At 42.2% G+C, this 26,442-nt stretch overlaps 1 protein-coding gene across 3 annotated transcripts in view; it reads left to right on the forward strand.

Moving 5' to 3' along the window:
- The first annotated feature begins 351 nt into the window (after positions 1–351).
- Positions 352–26,442, forward strand: part of LOC140278932 (zinc finger MIZ domain-containing protein 1-like) — a 107,689-nt gene continuing 81,598 nt past the window's right edge. Inside the window, exon 1 of one of the 3 annotated variants that reach the window (XM_072374056.1) lies at positions 352–466. The gene's annotated coding sequence lies outside the window, so the exon portion shown is untranslated. The remainder of the gene's footprint in view (positions 467–26,442) is intronic. The other 2 variants (XM_072374055.1, XM_072374057.1) reach the window with 2 other exon arrangements.

Consider the following 26,442-nt stretch of genomic DNA (forward strand, 5'->3'; position numbering starts at 1 on the left):
ATATTATCTGGTATATATATGTGTGTGTGCGTGTGTGTGTGTGTGTGTGTTTTATACCAGATACTATATAAAACATTTCAAAGTAACCTGTCAAACATCCATGATCCCTGTGCTCAGTGCGGGAGGCTCGGCTGAGACCGGATTCAGATCGGGGCCCCTCCAGCAGATCCAGATACCAGATGGGCGCAGAGCTGAGCGACAGTCCGGTTCCGCTCCGGGCTCCCCCTCCTGATGGTCTCCACGCGTGAAGAATCCGCGACACATTTTGTCAGCAGCCACCGAGCATGGGTCCCTTCGGTAATAGAATAGCCAATGTAATTTGACACTTCAACTTACTGCGCTCTCTCCGAGTCTATTCAGTTACTCACCCACTGACGCTGAGCCCATTCTCAGTGGCCGTGAAGGGGGAAGATATTTAAAAACAAGAGCCGCATATTACCGTGGACTTTCTCCGCTTGGTAACCCGGTGAGTAGCTGCAAACTTGACGCTGCTTGTCCCCCGGTGTCGCTCTGGCGAGGCTCTGGTTTGGCTCTGGTTTTGTTTCCACTTTGGCTCAGATTGTTTCTCAACAATAGAGTGACCGCTTGAACTGGCGCTGAGGAGCACGTCGCAGCCTGCGATAATAAACCGCTGCTTATTATTTACTATCACGCCGTCGGGGCTGAACCGGCGGGCTGTTGAGCAGGTTGTGCATTTCGGTAGGAACAGATGCCGCGTTGATCTCCACAACGCGTCGGGGCTCGGAGGCTACGTTGTGGCAGCCTGTATGCGTTTGACTCGCACAATAAATCGTGCCCGTGTGCACGCTTGTGCGTAAGGTCTTGATTTTATCTTTAGCTTTCTGATGCGCGCAAAGCACATGGCTTGTGTTCTGTGGCCGTGCGAAGCTGAGGTGATACTGTGGATGCAAGCCGCAGAATAACTGGACATGGCAACACAACGGGTCACTGCAGTGCGCGGATTATTAACCGAATGTCATGTGAAATCCAACTCTCTCAACTTTGATAACAGCAACACATGTATACTGTTTGACGCAAACTTATCCATCTCAGTGCCTGCCTGTTATCTTGCTGTTGAGGGTCATTAATGTCTCACAGGGGTTTTACAAGTTGACTCCCTCGAATTCCGGCTGTCTGATAATGGTACAAGTTGGGATTGAAAAGGGGGGGGGGGGGCTCCCATGTACAACTAGCCTCCTTTTCACTTCTGTACATCTGTCCAGGAAGCTAAAAAAGCATGGCCAAGTGGAAAAAAAGTAAACTGTTCTACTTCCTTGCCATTGTCAGTGAGACAGAGGGAGCATGTGTGTGATTCTGTCATGTGCACATGCACTTTATTCTTGTTGCTAAATATCCCATATTGGCTGCTTCAAGCAGGCGAGCAAACAAACGTTCATTGCAGATGTTTCTCTTCTCCTTTTATTGAGATACCCAGGAGAGCTCTTCCTGTTTTTGTTGTTGAAAAAGTTCACTCTCCTCATGTCTGCTTGTAAATGCTGCAGCATCCCACTTTGTTCTGCAGAGTGGACTGATAGGGGTTGTGGAAAGCCTCTGTGGGGGTACCCAGCTAGAGGGCATCCTCGGCTGCTTGTTTGAGTTTCTGTCATGGGTTTGATAGAGAAGATGTCAACAGAGGAAGTGGGCCTTTGATGGCACGTGTGATTAAACGCTGATTGAGCGCAGGAAACTAAAAACTTCCACTGGTTTCATATATTAGGGAGGTGGTGGTGGTGTCACACGGAGGAGGAGATTTTCTGTCCCATCCCCTCCTTCACAGTCACCCCACCTCTGTGGGGCCCCAGGTTGGGCTCCTGAATAACCATGGGGCAGACCCCACCAGGCTGACCTTCTTCTATTCAAGTTAAGGATGTTGAAACACCAGCCGTCAAACAAAAGACACATTGAAACAGAGATCTGCTACCCAGCACGTGTGTCTGGGCGCTGAAGTAGACCATTTATTAACGTTCAGTTTCCCACTGACCGGTGAAAAGCAGCAGCACGGAACAAGATAGAATAAAACTGAAAAAAGCAGAAAGCACAAGCTGTTTCCTACACAGATCGGTGAGCAACCCCAAAAATAAACAGAATAAAATCTCGGATCAGTTTTAGTGACTAAAACACATCTTTGTGTCTGGACTGCAGTCAGGCTGGGGTCTGCGTGTGCCACCGTGGATTGACAATGACAACACGTTGGTGCAGGGTGGAGGTTTTCTCCTCTCACTTTTCCACCCACCTGACGGGGTGAGAGTAAAGGCGGAAGCTGAAAATGGCTGTGCCACATGGGAAATTATTCAACTCTCAGATCAGAGAGGACACACAAGAGGCCTCATTACCTCCAGATGCACTGCCGGCCAGCCTGTGAGGAAACTGCCGCGTCTCAACTAGCTGCTCCAAACAATGTCTGCCTGATGTTCCTTTCCTCTTAAAGTATTCCAATAGCACACTACACCAGTTTACAGCAAAAGAGTTTTCTAAATAATTGCTGCTTTAGACAAAATAAACCCTGTTCAGCCTAAATCATCTGGTAAATCATCTTTTTTACTAACAAAGTGTGCTTGAGTAGCCCGTAAACAGGGCTGTGAGATGCCGTATAATGTCACAGTGTTATTGATCCGGTTTGGGGATTCCACTTGTGGTGAACAGCTCCCGTGTACCAGGACTTCTGTAAAGCAATCAAACAGGAAGAAGACAACCGACTTCTTTTCCTCCATGGTCAGAGGCTGTGGGAGGTTTGTGTAGATTTTGCTCAAGGTCCTTTTTGTGTTGTCTTTGTTTTAACAGAATAAATTCTTGGGATGAATCACCCTACTGGTATGGCTTTTTTCAAGTAGCAGAGGGCAAACAAATATAAAGTGTGTCGCTGTGCATTTGGAGCAGTTAAATGAAGTTACTTTTTAGCTATTACAACATTATAAAGGGTTATTTACAAGCTCAGTATCTCTGGCATTTGGGTTTCCTTAATTCAAGTAGGGATTGAAAGTAGTTTTGTTCTACTTCACATTCACATTTTGTTCTCTACCACATTCCTGCCACGTTCGAGAGCTTTTATACCTCCACTACATGTTTTACTGACATAGTTACTTTGCAGATAAAGACTAAACATGCAAAACTGATAACAGTGCAGCATGTTGTTATAAATTAAGCCAATCGCTTAACCTTTTTGGCGTGTGACACCAGGGAAAACAAGATTATATTTGGGCTGTAATCCGGTAACATTTTTCCAATCTCCAGGATCTTTTTGGCTGTTGACTCTTTCAGATAGAGGGGGAACTTTGTAGTGTGCGTGAGCTGCTTGTGATCCCTTTAGAAAATGTTTCTTTTGTTTTGTTGCCAGAGAGCTTCAGCTTTAACTCGAATGAATTTCATGTGCAAGTCACAAGAAAATAGAAGTTTTGAAAAACCATCGATGGGAATGAATATCGCTGTGAAGGAAAAGATTTTCTGCCTTTTTTTTCTTTCTGTTATCCCCCTACAGACCGTGCAGGTGCATCATGACACAGATGGGAAAATACTAGCTCTTCTGTAGAGTGTAAAGCAGTTAAAACTGGCTCAGTTTTGAGCAGCTGTTACATTTAATCATATCAGCATGGTAAGAGTAAGATTCTTCTTCAGATGTATTATTATTACACTGTGGCACTATTTTCTTAAGAGATCCAAATACTTCTCCAGCTCTCAGAATTGGCTCCACGTCATCCCATTCTATTTTCTTCTCCCATATGCTATCCTGCATTCCTCATGTGTGCGTTTGTGATGATTTGCGGCACTGCAGTAACATGTGTACCGAGCAGATATCCACTGAGGGGTCATTTTATGGCATAGAGAATGGTCAGTCTGTACCTGTCAGCCTTACTGTTGACTGTTAATATGAAGCTTCTATTTTCAAAACACAGCTCAGCAAAAGGGAATCCGTGTACTTTCGTGCAAGAGGGAGATACAGAGCTGAGCGAGGGATGGGAGAGGTGCTGGGAGTGACGCCAGACCACACATCATTTAATCATGTTAGAGTGTGCAACCACTTTGTGCATATTTTTGGTTGCATTGGTAATCGGAGTTGTTATTGTACAAACTGTACTTGCAGACAGAGATGGCTTGAGAGGGATAGTAGTTTGATGCTGAAGTTGAAAACCCGTATTTTGGAGTAGGAGATCTGTGAAATAGTTTCAGCTTTCTGGACAAAATACGATAACGCGAGTCGTGATTTTTGTCCCTGAAAGTAGCCGTCAATCAACATTTAGGGCCACTCAAATGGTTGAGCCTGTGGATACATGACCATTGTGCATATTAGCATTGGATTTCAACATGTTCTCTTTTGTTAATCCCACTGTTGACTCGCCTGCTAAGTACTGAGTGTGTTATTTTTGCTCTTTTTAGGAAGCCCCTCTCTGCATAATCTCACTTAATCTAATCTATCCCCCTTTATAATAGACTGGGATTTTATAGAAAAAGCTTTAGTGTAGACCCATCCCAAACGAACTGGTGTGCCGGTTGCCTCCCCAACCCCTCTGGTCAAGCTCTTCTGAAAATGCAAGTGACCTCTGCGCCCCTTGTTAGTCTGAACAATGGGCCTGCCTCCTCTTACAGCTGCAGCCATGCTGGACGGGAAGTTTTGTAGAACATAAACACACATTTCCTGATTAATAGGTTTAAATACTGTACTTCTGGCTTCACTGTAGACATGAGGTCACTTTAAATGCAGAAAGTCATTTTTCATGACTTTCTTGCATTTGATCTAAGAAATAGGTGACGCAAACTATCTTTCTCAGCCCTGAAATTTACAGTTGTGCATGATTTATACGAGTAAAGTTAGTGCTCATATCTGAATAGTATGAAAACTGAACATAAATTAACATAGAAATGCAATTAAAACCTGCTAATTCTTTGTCTACATGTTTGTTGTTGTCAGCAGGATTTTTTAATTTGAACTGTAGTTAGAATTAGAGTGCAACATTGGGAAAATGGTGAGTCTTAATCTACGATGGATATAATTGCAGCTTTGTAGGCCCCCAGCAGTTGTGGGCTCATGCATGTTGAATGTGACATGCTGTGAAAAAACATACACAGATGATGACAGAGAGCATCACTGCAGTGTTAAGTGTAAATGAAAGGCTCTAAATCATGAATAACATCCGGCGTCTCCAAAGTCCCAGTTTTTATAAATTAAACAAGGTCCAACCCTGAAGGGTTGTGAAATCCTACAGCATGTGATAGTCTTGCATAGCAGACGTGTTCCCCTCTTAAACTGAGGCACAGACTGGGGAAACCAGCAAATTGTCTCAATAGTTTAATCTTACTATTAAAAAGTGGGTGCTGTAAAGACTCCTGAGGGGTTTCGCTGATACACGTCAGTGTGTTTTAGTGTGTTCCCGACGGATTTTTATTTATTTTTTGGAGAGAGAGGGATCCACACCTCTGAGTAATGAAGGCAATTCCGAGTAAATGTTGGAATTACATTCAACAGAGCCTGTGGGGGTCCATATCTCATTGTTCTCTGACAGGGAAAATTAACTGGGATTTACTAATACACAGGGAACGTCCATCCCCCATTCTCTTGTGCTCTCAAAGGAAAGGTCTGAGGGTAATCTCCTTCCCAAGCACCCCTACCCCCTCCCTGCCAATCCCAAACACAAATGTCAGATGCTTGCAAGTTTGCTGTGTAGATGTAAAACACAAGTAAATAAAATCCCCAACATGTTGCGCAGTTTCTCCTTCATCTGTTGCCACATGTCGACACTCGAGAGGCCTTCGATTGAAATATTGTAATACCTTTCACCTGTTCTCCTTTTCGTAGTCATGTTGGACTTTTAGACCAAACAGTTCTTGAGGGAAACTACCCTCTTGTAAGCTTCCCTAAGAACTGGATACCTGCAAGCGCCTTTTTCTGTTTGTACCCACATTTCAAAAAGTAACGTAGCAGCCGGCCAGCAGTTGGTATCCCAATCAAAATCCCTTAGTTTGCTCTTTGCCGCTTAAATGCTCGGTAAAGCCTGGGCTTCATTGTCAGTGCATCTTTCTGTGTTTTTATTCAGGCTGATGTTGAAAGCTCTTGACATGAAACTAAAACAAATCAAGACGTTTTAGTCTGACCAAAACCAGAATTTTAAGACACATGTAACAAGTTATTTTGACCCAAATGGTCCAAAATCATCTGCTGGACGAGCACACGCGGTTTAGAGTCAAATTACTACTGCATGCACACCCTCAACTAGTCTCAAATGAGTCTGAACAAGTTCCATCCTTTTGCACCTTTTTGTAAACAGTAAAGCATAAGCAGCATAAAGCTGCTCTCATACACATCATTTCTGTCTCTTTTGTCAGACGACTTCGTGCGTCAGAAGTTGTGACTGAAAATCAGCCCATTAACACTGCGTCAGCTTGTGGTTTCTGAAAGCATTCCCAGGCTGTCACTGTGCTACAGCCAAATCCCAATTTTATAACCACAGCATCATCTCACTAAATTTCTGTTCAAGTAATTTAAAGACAACATTTGTGCAGTGAATTCAGCTACACTCGCATGCACGATGGTCTCCCACAGAGAAAGTTTGAAGCAGTAGAAATGCTTGAAAGGATTCTAAAAGAGTCCACAGCGCTACAGCGTCAGAGAACTCTCTTCCCTTCCTTGCATGCATACTGGGACAAAGATGAATAGTCAAGTTAACTGTCCAGGTTGCGCTATGACTGCATGTAACCATACGGAGTGACACCCGGGGTTTATTCTGCCTACATCAGATGATGGACTTGCAGTGTGATTTTGATATGTCTACCAACCATTGCCTGTGTTCTCATCTGCAGAAAAAGCTCTTGAAGGTTTTTGTTGCTTCAGATAGACCCCAAAACGCTCTGCAACCTTCTTGCACTGCTTTGCCCCAAAGCAAACCTTCTGTTACTTACATGGCCAACAGTTAACCCAACTTTACACAGAAATGTTTGATAAATGTCAGATTGCCACCGCTGCAGTCAAATGTTCCACCATGTATCTGGACCTTATGACACTAATGGTGTCTGTTGGTCTTGCAGTATGTCTACCCTTTGAAGGAGCTAAAAAAGAGAGATGCACACTGGACATTTTGAAAAAGTCCATCCTTTTCTACTGACTTTGAAGCAAAGAAATGAGCACAGACAGGCCCCAAACTGACACAAGCTGTTTGAAGTTGAGAGCTTGCATGGAAATCCTGCTCATTCCTCAACTACGCCCAGGATATATGCCAACACCCCTGACAAATTGGTCAATATGAGATTTAATCTGTATTGTTGATACGCAGGACACAGACACACAGGATTGGGAAAATTTAACGCTCACATACAGCATATCACCCACCAGGCATCTGTTTGCTCCTCTGTTAGCCGTCATGAATCCCAAACTGAGCTGAAATACATATGCACTGTGCAGCTCCATCTACAGCCTTCATAAATCCTGAGCTTTGACCAGATCGCTGGGGTTGAAATGCACACTCTGAGCTAAAAGACAAGCTTCCTTTCTGGGTTGATGAGCATTTCACAGTTTTAACCACTGGAAAAAAACACTTTGCATGTTGATCTCCTCGTTAGCGATCCTATTATGTCATTTTGGGTCATTTTCTGTCCCTGACTGACTCTGAAACCCATTAGTTTGTTAATTAAACTGTTTTCTTGATCTCTTGTGGAGTGTATAAAATGGGCAGAAGTAGGATTAAAAAATGTACCTTTGCAAGTTGCCAGAACCCAAGGTGACATCTTTAAAAGTGCTTGTTTTGTTTAACCAATGTCCCAAAACCCAGAAATATTAAGTTTGCAGTTCTCAGAAAAGCAGTAGATGCTCTCATTTGAGAGTCTTTTAACAGCCGCTGATCAACTGTTAAATTGACTAATCCCCCCAGCATATGTTTACTGGAGTTCCCTTTTTTTTTTGGTTATCAGATGAGTTTAAGCACAGTGTCTGAGAAGATTTAGTCTCTTTTGTGACCCGGTTGCACTCTTTTCACCCCACTCAACAAAAAAAAAGAAGAAGAAGAGGGGGAAAAAAACTGTCTTTACTGATGATGAAGTGCAGACAGCAGTGACATCCCACACACAGCCTGTGTGTCGGCTTACACTGTACCCTCATGCTAACACGGTGTCTGTGTGCGGTCGGTTACCCAGGTGCAAGGCATGCATCACAGACCAGAGCTGATACACGGACGTGACAGCTGTGGGTTGTGAAAAGAAGACCATGAGAGACGTCTCAGAACTGGACAGGGTGGAATCCATTAGCTTAACATCCAAGTGATGCATTTTGGATTCAAAATGGCACATCTTCAGTTCTGCATCTTACTGATTTATCACACTAGAAGATCTTTTGTGGAAAAAGGGGTGAGGGGGGGAGATTTCGAAGGACTTTTCAGTCAGTTAAACCACTTTTGACCCAGCGTTTTTTTTTTTTTTTTTTGTGCCCAACAAAATTAATTGTTAATAATTATAATTAATAATCAGTTTCAGGGCAAAGGCAGTGCAACATAACGGGACACACCAGAACGACATGAGCAACTGCCACCTGTTAATATTTTACAAGCTAAATACTCACTAATACAGATTTTTGACTGATAGATTTTTGACATGCTCAGAAAATGAAACATAGCCTAAAATCTGACCCTCTCTTCATGTGATGTATTGGTGAATTTAAGTGGGACTTCAGCACAGGAGCATCCACGTATCCACACAACTCGCTCTGTATCTGACCAAAAACACGGCTCGTAGCCACGTGCGCTGCAGTCCCGGGGGTGACTTTAAATAACTCTTCTGTAAACACGTCATGTCTGTTTCCTTGCGTTGCCTCGTCCGGAGGTCGGTGGGCTATCCCATCCTCAGCACCAGCTTCAGGAAATGAACAGTTCACCCCGCAGAGAGGAGAGACTGTTTCACACTAATGGTAATCACGGATATGATGACGGGAACTAATGCTGATGATGGAAGCTAATTAATTGGGCAGTGTTTTGTCTGGATGTAAACACACAGTGAGGCACATATGCAGACACACTTCACACTCCTATTTATAGGTGCAGATTGCATAAGCTCTTTTCTAACAACAGGGTGTTCTCACTTTGTCAGTATCAAACAGAGAGAAGCTGCAACTGACCAGATTAGTTTTACACGCACACACATACCTTGCACCCCTGCTCCTTCTTGGCAAGCGGTGTGTGGCCCAACGGGTCCCACGGCTTACAAAAATGTTGACAGTGGACACTATTTTTGACCATCTGCTCTAAAAGGAGGACATGTTTGAGTCACAGACGCTGTGGTGTGAGGCTGCGCCCGTGATGTGCCTGGCATGTGGAGAGAGGGAAGGGAGGGAGAGAGGGAAGGGAGGGAGGGAGGGAGGGAGGGAGGATGGCTCACCCAAGGGCCCAGTATAGTTCATTTCTCCATGGGTGTGCACTGTTTGTGGCTGGTTTCACTAATGTGTGTTACATTAGCATGAAGGGTGGTAGAAGAGGGTCTTGAGGAGGACTGAGGGAGGGAGGGCTGATCTTTAACATCTTGGATGAAGAACAAGAGACAAGCTATCGCTGTGCTTGAGTCTAGGTGTAAACATTGTCCGTGAGATGAAACAGTCAAAGGTCAGAAATGTCTTAACAAAAATTGATGTGTTTCAGACCACTCTGTTTCCTCTCTTTCTTGCATGTGTGTGTGTATGTGTGTTAGTTATGTGTGAGGTAGGAATGCGAAACCTAATCTGGGCTGACCACAGGTGGGGGAGGAGGGGGGGCAGTGAGTTTCTTTTGAAGAATTAGTCCTATGTGTGGCCTCATCCCATAGAGTTTACAACTCTTGTCCTCGTATCCAGAAGATTAGCCGTTCTACTACTTTTTCAAATACTTTCTTAACTATTTCTGATTGTCTTAATATTTTTCAAGTGTTTTTCAACAGAGTTTGCCCTAATAATTTCCATACAGAAAGGCCAGTTTTCTCATTTCAGAAAGATAGCTTCAGTTCAGTTCAGTTAGGTTTTATTTACACACTCAGTGTGTTTACATGCTTGCTTCCGTTCGGCTATAGTTACAGCTTGACTGTGCCATTTATCCTTGTCTCAGAATAAAGGTACAGGAGGGAAATGGAGTTATTGACTGAGGTATGTCTGATGCTGCAACTCTGTGGACTGTGTGAGAGAACTTTTAAGACATTCTTACTCTGTGATAGATCATCATTCATGTAAGTGAAGCCAAATTCACTGCATAGATGGTTTAAGTTATTTGAAAGGTGATTTTTGTCAGGAAATGTTCCAAGTGACACATGCCGTAAGGCTGCTTTTGTGTCACAATTTCTGTCATGTTCAGCTGCCTGACTAAACAGGAAAATTTGGCTGTGATAGTACTTGAACTTTACTGTTTATACAAAAAGATTCTTCGGCGCATGTGTGGAGTAACACGGCTCATTTGAGTCTAGTCAAATCACTTCTGCATGTATATGTTCATATATGCTGGAGTGATTTGACTCCCTGTGGCTTTATCTGGGTGTGTTCGTCGGCTTTGAGAAGCTCGATTTGTTGCAGTTTCGGTCCGACTAACTTGTTTACATGTTTTCTAACGGTCTGGTTTTTCAAGGATGGGTTTTGGTTTCAACAAACTTATTGTATTTACGTCTTCTTAACCAGTCACTTTATAATTCGGTCACACACGGTTTTCCTCATGTTGCCAAACCTCTTGGTTTGGACCAACACAATAATTAATTTTTTTCTTGTGTCACGTAAACATGTTGCTGTCACAGCGAAAAGTCACTTTTACATAAAAGAAACAAATTAACAATAATAAAAAAGAATTTGGTGACAGTTGGGAGGAAAAACTCACTTAAACCATCATATTGTTTTTCTCCCCAAACACACACAATGTTTTAAAATGAGTTTGATCTTCTTGAGTAGGGACTTTATTATCTTTTTTGCTTGTATGTTCCCAGAGTCTGGTACTTACTTTTTTTTTGCACAACCTCTTTTAAAGTACCAAAGCAAAGTGTAGAGAGATAGTAAAAAGTTATGTCAGAACACTGCATGCCACTGATAAATCAGAGAGAATTGCAGCTCAAAACATAGCCTTTCATCTCTGGAAAAAAAATTATTTCTACAGCTCACTTTGGGCTGGTCAAAAGTAGAGTTAACCAGAATCTTTCATAGCTGTAAACCTTTCACTGTTGCCATGGTAATCAATACCCAAACCAATATTTCAATACCTTTTTTCCTTTTTGTCTTTTTTTTTCCAACCACAAAATTCCCAAACAGCCTATTACTCATTCTGCATCAATATCATAAAGTTATTGGTTATTCTCGGAAAAATAAATTTTAATCTTTAGTGCATCATATCTCATCTAACAGCAGTGAAACTGTCACAGGGGCTTATGATCACAGCCTCACAAGCTAAATGCAATTCATGGTTTCGATGTCTGTTCTGCCAAGAGACCCGTGTGCCATAAATTTAGTCATCTGCATCAAAATGTATTTTGGGTGACAGTCCAAAAATATGTTACAGAAATACACAGAATGAGTGCGGCGACAATGCATGTGCCTGGAACATACGAGAAAAAGAAGATGTTTCGGTGCAGCTGACACAAGCGCCTGCTAGTGGCTTACAGACAATAAAACAATGTGCCAAGCCCAACGTATTCAAGATGTTAAACATAGCCATAGCTCTTATAATGTCACTGATGCAATCTGCGGTCAGGAATAACTTTTAATTTTGGGAGGATCAGTGTTGATTAGCACAAATCCACAACGAGTAAGTTTCATTTCTAAAGCATGACCAAACGCGTCCAACCTCCTGGACACCTCCACACAACCCTCCACATTGGGATATTTTAGATGTCCCCATTCATCTGTCGCAGCCTGAATGTGCAATTTGAACTGATTGATATGCTTTGATAGTTCTCACACAGACACACTGTCATTGGCAGGAGATACATCCTGTTGCATAAGTGTTACAGTCTAAAATGTCCTAAATTTAGCAAATTAAGAAGAAACAAGGACAATGCGGGCAGTGGGTGGGGTCTCTGGAAAGAAATACACCACCACACACTTTAAGAGGTCTACACGACTTTTTAAGACCATGCCTTGCTAGCAGGACTTTGCTACTTAAGGTACTGATACAACCACAACATTTTCTGGCTGTGTTATTGTATTTTTTTTGGCACCAGCTGATATCAAGGAACAAATAGAAAAAGCAAATTACCGGAGGCTGCGTATCCTGCTCTGTCTTTGTGTGCACTTCCTTTGTACGAGGGAGGTGGAGAAGATCATGTGAGCTATAATTATATTTATGTTGGGTCCCATTCAGTCTGTCACAGTAAATTTGGTCTGACTTGTCATAGTGTAAATCATTACAGCAGATTAAGTGCTGGTTATGAGCTCACCCTTGTGATGTATTTGTGACAGGCTACTTGTGCAAGATATTAACTCTAGGGTGTCTTCTGGATGTTTTTAATAAAATTCTAATTGGGAGAAAAATGGATAATGTCACTGGCGTTTGCTTTGAAGAAAGCCCGCTTGAAAAGAGCAGGCAGCTTTCCAGATGTGGAAGAATGCCTCTGAAAGCCCTCGTGTTTCGCAGTGCATCCTCCACTTTTTGTTTTCTTATTTGTCTGGAATCAAAACAATGATGAGCAGAGGTGGAAAGTTTGACTCCGTTTCTGGCAAGTGGCTCCTCGCAAAGTGAGAAAAAAAGACGTTTTGATTCCTCTCAATCAGCTGCTCTGTGCTGAAGAAGGAGACAACAGTGACTGATGAAAGACTGATCGTGCTTCTCCTGCGCTGGATGTCCAAACCCCAGATAGAAAAGCACTGCATGCTTGCTTGTGGCACAATATTGTTCCTAAATATCTCAATGATTAGATCAGCCTCTTATTCATTTTGCGAGTGGCACGAATCGTTACTCCCACATCACTGAAAAGATTCATTCAGAATGAGTAAGTTTTTTATGTCGTTTACACCGCTTCTGCTCTCAGACAACAACATTGTGGCTGTGCTTCATTCTACCCTTCCCTCGTGAAGTTTCCGCACCTAAAAAAGCTTGTTATCACACATGCAACCGTGAGCACAGCGACTGCATGCTCAGACACACATGTCTGAGCTTCATTTGGCTAGGAAATCGCTTGTTTGGAGAAGCCCTGAATGTTGCATCCATTGATTTGTAAGCAAATAACATTTACCCAAATAAAGCCCCAGAAATTTCCCTAATGTTCTCTGCAGCAAAATCAAGTTTCAGTGTTATTTATGCTGCTGTCGATACCCGAAGACTTAATCTCAGCCTTCATTTTTTTATAGATGCTCTAACTTGCTATATATTATGGATTTAGCATACTAGGGGTTCTGAGTGAGAAAGTATGAATTATGTGTGCCATTACTTCTGCTGCTGATAGGAAATGTTTTGTATGACAAACGGCCAAGACAACAAGTGAAAATGAATGAGCAGGATTTTTAATCTGAAGCTTTTTGTGAAGCTCGCTGATTCTCTTTGGGTGATTGTCAACCATCGATTTACATAACTTCATTGTTCGGCTATTGAGTGTTTCCTCCCTTTTATCTCCATTGTTGGTATTGAACCATTATTTTACTGTATAAGTCTTGCCATTATGCTCAATTTTAAGGACTAGGAGGATGAACGCCAAGAAGGCGAGGCTCGTATCAGCTAAGGAGGATATTTGAGAAGAGTAGTCCACACTTTGCTGAACTCCCAAAGCTTCTGTTTTAATATTTAGCTCCTGTCAGTTAAAATCAAAAAGTTTCTCACTTTCTCTAAAGCTCGCAGAAAGAGAGCGGGAAGCTGCTTCACGGGTGAAAGCCCTTGCACATGAATATTTAATGGTTGCATTTTAACCAGAGTCGTAAAATCCAAGCGGATGTGGCTGAAAAGAGAGCAGCGAGGAGTGTGCAAAGTAGGCTACATTGTTTCTTTATCGTCTGAGCCGTGTGCCTGAAAGTCATGTAACTCTTTTCTGGCCGCACAGTGAATCAAATATGTGGATTGAGTGGGGCTAATTTAAAGCCCCGGCCTCATTTAGCAACGTGTTGTAGCCTGTTTTTGCTGGGTAAGCACCTTGTTCTACAGCAGGATGAAGAAATCTGGGACACGAGGGGGCTAAATTGAAAATGTTTCATTTTGACACTTTCTCAATGCACTCAGGAAAATGGATTTGATACACTTAAACCATTTGGCCAGTTGGGCAGATTCAGAGGTAACATCTATTCAATACGTATCACTTTTAGTTTAATAGAGTTCAAGCCAGAAAAAAGAATGTGTGTGTATTTCATATGCAGCTTCTTCTCCTTCTCCTACTCTTGTCATGCATTTTTAAAATTCTGCTCAGCCCTCCGCTGAGCCAGACTCGCAGTAGACGGACACCGAGCTGATTGTTACGTTTGATAAAGCTCTGAATAGCAGGGATAATTTTGTGCATGTAAGCTTTACTTCACAGAGGTAATCATTTGTCATCCAATATTGAATCAAGTTAAATGGACTCATAAATTGTAATCACTTAACTCAGCCCAACTATTATGTTTAATATTGCTTTGTGGAAAAGGTCAGCCAGCAGTGGATCAGGTTCCAGCTACACAGATAATTCAGCTGCCTTTTTATGAGTCTTTTAAAAGCTCCGGAAAAATCAGCAGCGAGGTAAACTGGCAGCACAGTACTTAAGAGCAGCAGCCCAGGATACGCAGTGGCTACTGTTTATGTTTTCTCTCCTTGGATATCCTTAATGCAGTGTTTTAAAGTGTGTGTGGTTGGCAGCTTGCAGATAAACCATAGTGGATGCCCTTAAAGGAAACACAATAAAAGGCTTTCCCCACTGAAAGGTCCAAAGTGCAGTTGTCCACTTTGCACAGCAACAATGGAGCGGTTGTGCAAACGGAGCCATGAGCGGCGCTGGTAGCCTGGCAAACCAGCTTATCAGGAGGCAGCGTGCACTGAGCAGTGGGTGAGGTAATAAGTGGTTTGAGTATGCGTTTGTCTGACTTTGTTTTGCTCAATGGAACCAAGCTCCCAGTGCATGTGCGGCCTCTTTTAAAAAGTGTTTGTGTGTGTGTGTGTGTGTGTGTGTGTTTGCCCATTATGTTTGACCTGCTAACCAACCCCATTAAGGGACACAAAAATCTAACCAACTTACACAGTAAGGGCCAAATACCCATGTCATCAAGACAGGATGTGCCATGCTTTCCCAGAGAGCTCATTGATCAGTCAACAAATCATTCATCTTTAAAGGATTTTAAGTCATCATATGTTTTTTTTTTTCTCAAATGAGTTACTTTACTTTATTAAAGACTTGTGTAGGTCCATTGCAAACAGAAAAAGTAAAGAAAAATGTCACTAATTTACATAAAGGCTAAGATGCCAATGATCTCATTGTACAATTAGAATTGAACAATAAGAGCAACAATTAGGATGGGTGAAACAGATTCCTCATCTTTTGGGAACCTAAGAATCCAAGCAGCAGTAAGAAACTTGCAGCGAATAATCCCCAGTTAACATTTACATCATGTTGAATCCTAGATAAACAACAGCATGAATCACCACATAGGGAGGATGTTTGAGTGGTGGATCAGCAGAGTAAAGATCTGGAGTAAACGCTGAAATGAACCGTTAATTTAACTTATTTGATCAGCCACACTTTAGATTATATATTTATCAAGTAGTACCAGGCATTTCCTTCTTTTTTTAAGGATTTTCACACCTGCCGTCTGCCCTGTTTCTTCTGGTATGATTCCCAGTTCATCTGTGGAAATGGCTTTTTATTTACAGGATAGTAAGGGCCCGGTTTGCTGACATGTGCACAAACAACTGTTGGACAGCCATCAGGGACATGTGGTTGTTCTGTTCATTTTGGGAGAGACGAAGATGACAAAGGAGAAGAGATTGCTTGTGACATGTTGAAGTTAGTCGCTTGCTTTCTATTGTTAATGCTGCCTCCTTTCACGTGCACTCATTGGCTATGCTTAACAGCCAGTCAGAGTGATCTGTCTCGCTTACTGACATGTTGGATCGGCAGGAAAAAATAGCTGACGAGGTCCGATGGGGTTCAACAGTGCCAAAGTTGAGTCACAACCATAAAGACAAGGGTGACAGATGTTCACAGACCCTCCTGAAATCCTCAAGTTTACTTGGTGGATAAAACATTTAACATTTGAGTGAGCTTTTGTCATTTATTGGAGCAAAAAAACCATCATAAGAACGTAACCGATTGGATAATTTATGCATCAAGAAAACAATCATCTGAAAGGCCCATGATGAAAATGATGATGTCTGTGTTTGGATGTTTCTAAAGTTGACAGCTGTGATGAGCCACTCAAAAAATAACTTGTTGAATGAACAAAAAGAACCTGGAACAAATATCCACACAATTATATGGCCTTCTTCCTGCATGAGCTAAATAACATTGTTTCCACGTAACATATTTGAGTTGGGACAATGCAATCATGACTAATATAAAACTGAATCTTGTTCTATGAATGTGTATTTTGTCTATGATACTTATGTCCTTCTTCTCTAATGAAAACAGATCCAACTGAAACAAGACTAACATGAGTAAACCCCATAAAACCTGCTAATACAAGCACAGCTTCTTTTGTGACTGACTAAATTATCCAATGGCTTGAAAGGTGGTTGTGATTAGTTTAAAAGCTGCTCTCGATCATGATAGAGTATGCTATAAACTTTTTAGAGCCACCTTTCCATCCTCAAGTACCTGGGGTGAGTCAGAAAAGTCAGTGGAATTTTCCTTTAACTCCCTTACCTGGAATAATACCGAGCAGATGTTGAATGGCTCTAACCAGTCTGGTCTACTGGATAAGCTCGGTGACGACTATCAAAGTGTCAATATTTACATTACTTTGCCTATCGCAGTAATACATTTACTAATGCCTTCGTTTTTTGGTGTTAAAGGAAAAAAATACCCTCGCTCATCTGTCACACAGACACCACAGTGATTTTTAGGAAGCAGCTTGTTTGTTGGTAGCAGATATTTTTTCTGTCTCAGAGCTGTTTGAGGTGTTGGAGGAATGCGTTGTGTGCTCAGATAGTTTACTCACTTGCAAGATAGTCTGTAGTGCTTTCGCTGCATTTCCTTTGGGACACAACACTTGGATTAAAAGGAAGTCTCAAGGTGCCTGTGTTAGGCTTTAGATGTGACTCTGGGTTGGTAAATATTTAGAGAGCAAACATTTTGATACCAGCAGGGATTATAGTTGGGGGAAACATGTTTTTCTTAGAATGGAAATGTCAGCATATTGCAAGGCATAAAGCTACATTTTTTTTATTTGAATCCGTAGAGCATCATTTGAGCAGCTCAAATCTCACCGAGGACATCGGATTGTTGTACCGAGTCCAGCTTATTTTCATTTAGCTCGCCCACTGAAACGCATTCTCTTTGTTGAGAAAGGGTCCAATTCATCAGCAGGTATCAGAGCCGCCCACAAATAACCAAAGTATTTGTTCTGCTGCTTCACCTTGTTGGCTTTGTAGAGAGGAGGTGCCAAAGGTGGATGTTAGAACATGTCAAGTGCTATCTGCCTCATTTACTTAGTCGCTGAATATTCATGAGCCTTTATGCTGGCGTCAACCAGACAACCAGCAGCAGCCTCTACAGTCAAACAAGCTTCAACCTTTGATGTGCAACTCCCTCCATCCCTCCCAAAAATCTCCTCCATGACATATATATTTATTTGCTTTAGAGTGAGGTGGTGATTTTTTCCAGTAGCTGACATTTGCTTCCTGTTCTAATTTGTGTGGCATGCATGAGGAGATGCTTTTGGCTTTGAGGTGCTATGGGGCGAGCCAGTGGAGGAACCCCTCGAAGAAGAGTGCGGAGGAGGAGGGAGGAGAGCAGCTACAAACCTCCATGTGCTGCAGTCCTGCCCATTCACTCTCCCTGACACCTTGGGGGACGCGCTCTGACCTCTGTGGGGTTCTTGCCCTCTCTTTACTCTCGCTCATGCGTTTCCTCTCCGCTCCGAGGAAACCGCACCAAATTCCTTGTGCATTACAGGGGCTTTTGGGAGGCCCTAGTTGCAGCTTGGTCTCGTCTAGACTGCCATGACTGCTGTTTGGCAGCGCTGCTGATCTGCAGTGTCAGGTCAGACCGTCTTAGCGCGGCAGCAGAGATTGCGCTGGTTGTCTCATTAAATATATGCTTCTTGTTAACATAAAAAGCACTTGCTCTTTGTTGTGTCTTGCCTCAGATTAAAGGCACCCTCTACAGGATGAACTTGGCCAGAGCTCAATTTGCAAACATGGTTAGTGGCTGATTAGTCGTTTGTCTGCAGTTTCAGTGAGCTTTGAGCAGGAATGAAGGAAGTATGATAATGCAATAGTATGATATAGTGTGATAGTACATAATTAAAAGAAACAAACTCATAGTATTAATTGTTTTGATTAAGCCCATGGGTGGAATTCAGCCAAGTAAAACTTTCTTGTAGTTGGCTTTATTAGAAATTGTTACAGAGGATTTTGATGTTGTAGCTTCCTTAAATGGATCTTCCTTTTTACAAGCATACAAACAAGGGTCGGAGCACCCAAATTATGCTGTGTAGCACTGACCTGTCAGGAAATATTGTGGTCAAAGTTTCTTGAAAAACTTCAAGAAAAACTTCAAGGCGCATTGAGAGGGAAAAAGACTTCACACAACTTGTATTTCTAAAAAACTTTATTGTTTTTATTTAGTGATGGCTTGTCATCGTCACCATCAGGGTCACCCCCAGTGTCTGCATGTAATTGGTGGATCAGGCAAGTTCTGGCATGTTGTGTCTCATTGGCACATCGTCTGCTCCCATCAGTGAGTTACGTTTTGGGTGGTAAATGGTACAAATTAAAGTCACATCCACAGGAGTTCCAGGGCCTATGGTTTTCCCACAGATGCTCATACTGAAACAATCAAAAACTACTCTTATGTGGGTTTAAGGCCATAGGCGATAATGCACAAAATGTAAACAGATAAATGAGCTTTAAATTCTATCTGTGACATACTTAAATGTATTTTTCCTGCTATAATTCTGTTAAGTGCAAAGATGAGGGATAGTAAATTCTTACATTTTTGTCAAGTACTCCACTTGAGTAAATGTACTCAGAGATTAGGGCGAGGAAACAGCCTGCGGGCTCTAAGTCTTGATACATGAGCATTTAGTCGCGGCACAAGGAATTTCATCTCCTGTCATCTCCCCGTTGATTATTATTGATTGAACAGGCTGAATCGGCCTCTTGAGTGGAAGTTGCATCAAATAATCCCTCTCTCTTGTCTCAGAATCCATTGTGAGGTCTGGAGAACAATTGCATCAGTGGCTTTCTGAGCACATAACAGCGAGCTGAAACATTTCCTGCGGGCATCAGAAGAAGTCAGGTTTTCTAGCCTCACCTCTTTATAAGAACTTGGAGAAAGTTTGCCGACTGAATATATGTGACAAACTTAGCCAAGGGGGAGCTGAGTGTTGGTTGCCCTCCTTCTTTTGACTGTGGTGGTTTAAAGAAAACACACCGCACCTGTGGTTTGTATAGACATAAATCTTTTCCCAGACAAAACGTGTAACTCTCTACAGCTTCGAAGGATCCCCCCCGCTGTGCAGGGATGACACGGTCTGCTGTGTTTCTGCTGCCACCGCTGCTGCTGCTGGTCGGCTTTCGATGGGGGCAGCTTGAGTGTAATGATAAAATGGAAAAGTTCCAGAGCAGTGAACACCTCGCACGCAGACAGTAATTGGAGAATGCCACTGAAGAACTCCGCACGATATGCTTTCATTTCTACTCCACAGAGAGACACACCACAAAGTTTGATTATGTTTGCTGCTGTTGAGCAAATGCCTGCTCCAGTACGGCAAAATGGGATCTTTTTCAGGGAGAATGCAGGGTGAAAAGATGAGAAAGTGCGAGGCTGAATACACTCATTTTTTTTGGTTTAAAAATTAAAGTCTATTTTGTTCTGAGCTCAATTTCGCTGTTGGGGTGTTTTCAAAACACAAGGACACGTGGAGGAGTCTGTAAAAATAGACTCTGGCATGCTACTCTTAATTTACAAGACCTGAGTGTCATGTATTGGATGCTTGAGAGATTACAGATTGTTTGGGATCCACACATATGTGTTGCATTATTGGCTGTTTTGCAAGCAGGTGTTTGAGGCTCATGTCAGTCTGGTTTCATTAAAGTAAGACCTCATCTTAGTGGTTCTTCAGCCACTTCTTCGGTTTGATTTGACACCAGAGAGCCGGAGTGTGTTCAATGGAAAGCAGATGAATGATTGATAAGAGAAGCAAAGCTGCTTTAAATCCTGCTCTGAGGACATTAATAATGAAGGGCACTTTGAGCCCCTTCAGTGGCACATGGGAGGCAACAGATTTTATCTGGCTCTTCAGTTTTCTCATTCAGTAACTTTAGAATGTTATCACAGTAAGTTGCTTTTCTTTTGCGTATTTACTATTTATTCTATCATCATTTATTAAGTTTATTTTCGAGATGAACTGTTGAGATTTGAATTGAAATCAGAAAGCGTGTCTTCCACTGTAGTGGAGATGCAGAATCGCAGCAGATTTGAAAAGGTTTCCCATAAGTCCTTGCGCCACCTCTCAGCCAAGTTTCATGAACTTCATCTAATATTGTAATGCTCCTGGAAAAAGATCTGGATCTGGAAAAAAACATCACCTATCACATTTCTTAGTGAAGGATGAATCTAGGATGACTGGTTGGGTTTCTTCACAAACAGTGACGGATTAAATTACGTGCCTTAGTAGTTCTAAGGCTATTTCCTAAGATCTATGATCAAAATGTCAAATTACTACAGTTTTTACCATCCGCTGAGTGTATCAGTGAAACATTCGCCGAAGCCTTCTGTACACTCGAAAGGTGGAAAATTGCATCTGATATGGGTGGATGGGAAGACATGCTTTTCCTGTAATCAATATAAGGAACAAATTTCACATTTCCATTGTTTTCCCAGTGGTTTTCCATTGTTTGAGGTGTGACTGGCACGCCTCTGCAACACTTTAAAGAGATCATTCTAGGCATTTTTGGTCTTTTCTTTCTCCGTTTTCCTCCAGTTTTATTGCTTCTTGACCATGTGAAAGGTTTGCAAAGTTGCAAATCCCAAAGGCGGCGTCTTAAACAGACAGGACAACACAGACAGAAACGATGTTTTGTAGCTATACATCTTGAAAAGAAATCATGTTTTTTGTGTGTTTTTAATAATAATGATAATAATCATTTTTAAATCATTTCTAAAAGTTTTATATAATGCCCCAAAATATTGTTGTTAATTTGTAAATTAGCATAATACAAACTCTTTCATGGCATCAAAATGGAGAATTGGTTCTACCAGCTGTCAGCTCCTCTAATATTTGTGTGACAGTAATGGATGTAAATGTGCATTGTTTTTTTTTTCCCAGGATGCTGGAAACGTTTGGATAGAAGCTATTGACACCTTCCAGCTAAGCCTTATTTAGCTCGTGCCGTATTGTTGAGCAGTGACTGGTTTGTTTTACTCCGCAGGGTTGTGCTCAGGGTTCTGATCAAAGTTTGACTGCTCACTTTTGACTTTTGAGTGCCAGAGGTGCCAAAACACAGAAAAGATGTTGAAGGAGGAAAAGGGAAGATGAGGAGATGTTTTTTGGCAGCATTGCTACACTGTGAAACTGCCTCTCCTGTCTGCAGCAAAGACCCTGCTGCTGTGTGTGTCTCTGTCAGGCTCCATGTCATCCTGCCATTGTTCAGGCCAGAAGTCAGCACAGACTTCCATTGTTCTACGCTGAAATCTGCAGTTACAGCTTGTTCTGCTCAATATCTCTGTCCCTCATGTTTGTAAAATAGTGTCATCTCTCAGCTATGATAAGCTATCGCCACAACTTCTGCTGTCTCTACTGTCTCGTTGTGGTACAGAGGTTTTAAGCCACCGAAACCTTTGAACTTGCCAAAATAGTAAGCTGTCATTTTGGGGGAGGGGGGGCTTTGAGGGCCTCTGTTGCAAAAAAACACAAGTCTCCCCACCCACTGCAAACCTTAACCGTCTCTCGACAGAAAAGGAAGGCATGCCTCACAGTGGATCAAAGTAATTCCCACCACCCCCACCCCCTCCAAACTGAGCAACATGTTGACATGGTCTCAGTCACAAGCCTTGTTGTTTGTGAAGGAGTGAAGTGGAGGATGGTTCCGGCTCGTGGGAAAGCATTCCGCCTGACAAGACGTCCTGACATTTGTTTTTAAAAACACTGATTGTCTGGCTTCATGTTAAAGGGCAGTGGAGATCTGTTCAATGGTATTTCTGTTATGCGAGGGTGTTGATGCAGGCTGACGTCTCTTATGTTTTTTTATGTTTCTTTCATGTGGTTTTACTTTGTAAGGGTACCTAACTTGACACTCTCACTTCACCGCTCAGTCTCTTCAGTCTGGCAAGGCTGGGTGACCAATTCAATGGCAGAGCAGCAAGGTTCCCCGACTTGCTGCAGAAAGTAACCTTTAGTTCAGAGAGAAAAGAAATCATTTTTCTCAGTGAGACTTTATGCCACAAATACATGTCTTGGCCCCAGAAGTATTTCCCCTCTCGCTGAGTGAAATAAATGTGTTTGGCTTAAATTCTGAAGAGCTGTGGTTGGTTCTCCATCCGAGGAAAAGCTTACTGTATGTTGTATTTGTTCAGTAGTGAAGAAAGATGACTTGTTTAAGCTGTCCAAGGCTGAGAAATGAAAGTGAATGGTTATTAATTTTTTCCACTGACAGTGTTATGTGATTGATAGTGAGGACACTTCTAAAGAAACATTTCAAGTGAAATGACAGGGCAATGGATTAATAGTGGACCATGAGAGTGGTAAGAATGCACTAAAAACAGCACCTTAAGTGTGTGTTGGATAAGTATGTAGTAGGGAAAGTAACTAATGTGATTATATCTAGCCTTTACATCCTCCGAGATGCTAAGTTGATTGAGTTCTAAATTTGTTCTTGATTGATGCTGAGTGCGTAAAAAACACGTCTCTGGTGTATGGAAAGGCCTGTTTGACTGATGTTTTACTTCAATAAGCCGCCAGATATTTCTCTGGCATTTCCTTGGCTATGACACATGAAGAGACCGCAGATGAGAATCACCTGTCTGCCGTGAGCCCTGGGAAGCAGAGCCCATCTCTTCTCAAGGTGGGTTGTCGGCACAGCTATTAAGACTAATAGCAGCAGCCTGTGATAAGCACAGTTAGCTGAATTCATGACCCGAGCGGCCGGAGCAGAGAGATCATTTCCACTTGTGTGTTTTTCTGCTGATGCGTTTAATTTTCATCCTGACAAGAAAGAAACCAGACAGTGTCAGAAGGAGAGAGCAAAATAGAAATAGAGTGATGGAGCCTTGGGTAAAATATTGATTGGTACAGCCCAGGAGAAAAGCTTTGCAACTCCTGGGTATAATTTCGGGCATATTACTCAGGTGAATTAGACTTAAAACCATCTCTATTGAATCACTGATGTTTCTTGAAGGCAAATGAGGTGAAAATCTTTCACTGACATTAGTGTTTAACATTAGTGGTATTAGAGCCTTAGAAGGCCACCTTTTTGCTGCAAATCCAGCACATTGTCACTGAGATTTGATTTTTTGAACTTTAGTTTATAAGCTAAATGTGCACGCAGCGATGTTGGGATGTTTGACTTTGACTAAATCCATGATGATAATGCCAGTCGGTGTTCATAAAAATAGTTGGTTGAACATTGGGAGTTAAACTCTTGGAGGAAAACAGTTGGTGCCAGTATACTGTAGCAGAAGAAAGAGATGCAAAAGGTGAAAGCACACGAGAAATACTGATGGAAATTTGGCTTTTTTTTTTGTTAATCCCTTCTAGCTTTTTAATGCCAAAGAATTTAAAGGATTCTGAAAACTGTGCCAAATGATTACGGTTAGCAAAAAATAAACGCTTTTAGCTGATATTGTAAGAAGTGTGACTGGTTCTACTGGAAATGTTTATGTGCTCCTGGCTTAAGAAGAGTTTAACTGACACTTTAGCACAAGATGACTTGATGCAGTATTAAGATCAGGCTCTCATTGCTCTCTTCTCTTTCCACATTCACTTATGTCTCATATCTCTCATTAAAAACGTAATATTCATCAAGCGCCCGGTGTTAGCGCGGTTGGCATTAGCCGATTTCCTGGAGATCATTGGAGGATGCCTTTGGAACACTTGTGCTCCCCTTGCTCCCTTTCATTTGCTGCATGTGGAGTGGCCCACTTAATGCATTGTAATGGTTGACCATTATTTACGCAGGGGATAAACAAAGAAAAGCGAGGAATTGATGGAGTAATCCACTCTTGCAGTCATTAGGCATTGAGATGGAGGAGCTGGTGGAAGCAGGCTCCTCCTTATGCCTCTCGAGGTGAGCAGCTAATGGAAATGGGACTCATTAAGGCACCTTATAGTCCGACGCACCCAAGATCATGAGGAATTGCTAATTGATTGTCGTTAGCATTCTCGCAATGAGACGCTCTGCCTGTTTTCTCATTTGTTATGAACAGCTTTGTTTTCTTCCCCCTGTCTCCTTCACTTCATTATTGATGTTGCTGTTTTTCTTTCTCGTTGCCCGTTTTGGCTCGAGAGTCCTCTCCGACTGAGTGGTGCTAATGCGGTTATATCTGGTTAGTTGTATCAACCACAAGCATAAGGAATCCCACATGCATAAGTCTGTATCAAATCTGGAATATTTCCTTGAAGTGAGCAATTTTAAAAAAAATCAATACACTACACCCACTAATGGTTTTATGTGCACCAAGCTGTGTAAGTTGTGTAAAAGTTCACAACATGCTTTATACAGCAAGGCCATGGTTGAATGGCAGGGAGAGGCAGATCTTCTTGTGATGCTTAGTGGCTCTGGAAATTCCTTCTGCTTTGCTCTGTACCCAGCAGAGTGTGTTCATCTCAGCCTTTAATCATTTTCCCCTCCCAGTAGTAATGTGCTCTCTTTTTACTCCCTGAATTCCTCTGTGTATATGTCCGCTACCTCCCCCTTTCTTCTCTCACACTGCCTTTTCTTTTTCCTTATTATGAGACAGAGGAGGAAATAATAAGGGAGGGAGATGAAGAATGGGGCTGGAAATGCAAATACAGGTTATTTCTTTGGACTGATCAGAGCTCATTACACCCTCCACTCCTTTGCAGCTGGCTCGAGGATCTGCCTGTTTCTCTGCCTTGCCTGACTTCATTAGTTTATGGCAAACCCTGCTCTCAGCTCTCAGGTTGGTGAAGCAGTAAAAACAGCCAGGTGACTAAAGAGGAATCTCTGGCTGGAGGGCACAGAATTTGCTTTGCAGATTAAGCTGGACAGAGAAGGGGAGGAAGGAGGCATCATTTTTATGTTTGTGGACAGACAGTGCAGCGTTTCTTTGCTTCAGCGCTCTGCCAGCAAGCATACACCTCTATCTCTATCTCCCTCGTGGGAGTTGCTACCACCTTCTTGCTCTGATAGGGAAAGACTGGAAACAAAGGAAGAAAAATACAAGCACCCTCTTGGGCTGCTCTCGCTTTTGAAACAAGATATACTATAGAGAGAGAGCAGTAGGAGGAGAAACAATATTGAAGCCATCAATTCATGCAGTACTCGGGAGCATCGGCTCACTCTTTGGAACTGGAAAACCACAACCATTTAAAGTGAAACCCTGGTTTATACAGTTTGGGTCCCATTTTTTTGGAATTTGGGCTGCCAGTTCAATCAATAATAGTAACACTGAATTACATAACAATTAGTTCCAGTGTGAGCTATTCCTCTCAATTGGAAGGAAAGTCTACTTTGAATCACTTCAATGTTTTACTTCTTTAGGCTATCTGCTATACAAACGGATGCTAGAGGGCAAACACACTGGGACGTTATGCACAGCAGGACGTAAATTACCTGTATTTGCATAAATAAAATACATAATTGATGGTTGCTGTGATGTTGATGTGGTAGCACAGAACATGCATACAGCAGCACCTTTTTGCCCATATTATGGAGCGGATGTGTGTGTGTGTGTGCATGTGTGCCCCACACACAGTAATTACAGCAGTGGTGGTTAAGTAGGCGCCTGCATTTGTGTTAATCAGCTGAGAGTGAAGATTGGGGAGCTAACTGAGCCGCTGCCTCATGCCCTCTAAATGTATCATGGTAAATGGCATTATCTGTAAACCTCTAATCATCCCTACGGCACTGCTGTGATGCATTTTATGTGACAACATGTGTCCGATGCTTTCACTGAACGTGCGTGTCACATGAGGCCAGCAGTATATGTGTGCTGGAAGAATGTAAAGAGTTGCACAGTGAGAGAAGTGCAGTATATACAAGATAACTCCAGTAAATTGGATAGAATGTTCTGAGTAACCTTCAGAGGATACTTTTTACATAAGGACACCTTTAGTAAGGTTTAGGCTAGAGCCACGCCAATTCAGATTATTTATTTATTTATTTATTGTTAAGGTCTGAGCTGCCAATTCCTACCTTTTTTTACAATAATCATTCAAATACAAACTCATTTTTGTCATTT

Source organism: Leuresthes tenuis, unplaced genomic scaffold, assembly GCF_036924035.1.
Source record: "Leuresthes tenuis unplaced genomic scaffold, fLeuTen1.0.hap1 SCAF_20, whole genome shotgun sequence".
Taxonomy (NCBI): Eukaryota; Metazoa; Chordata; class Actinopteri; order Atheriniformes; family Atherinopsidae; genus Leuresthes; species Leuresthes tenuis.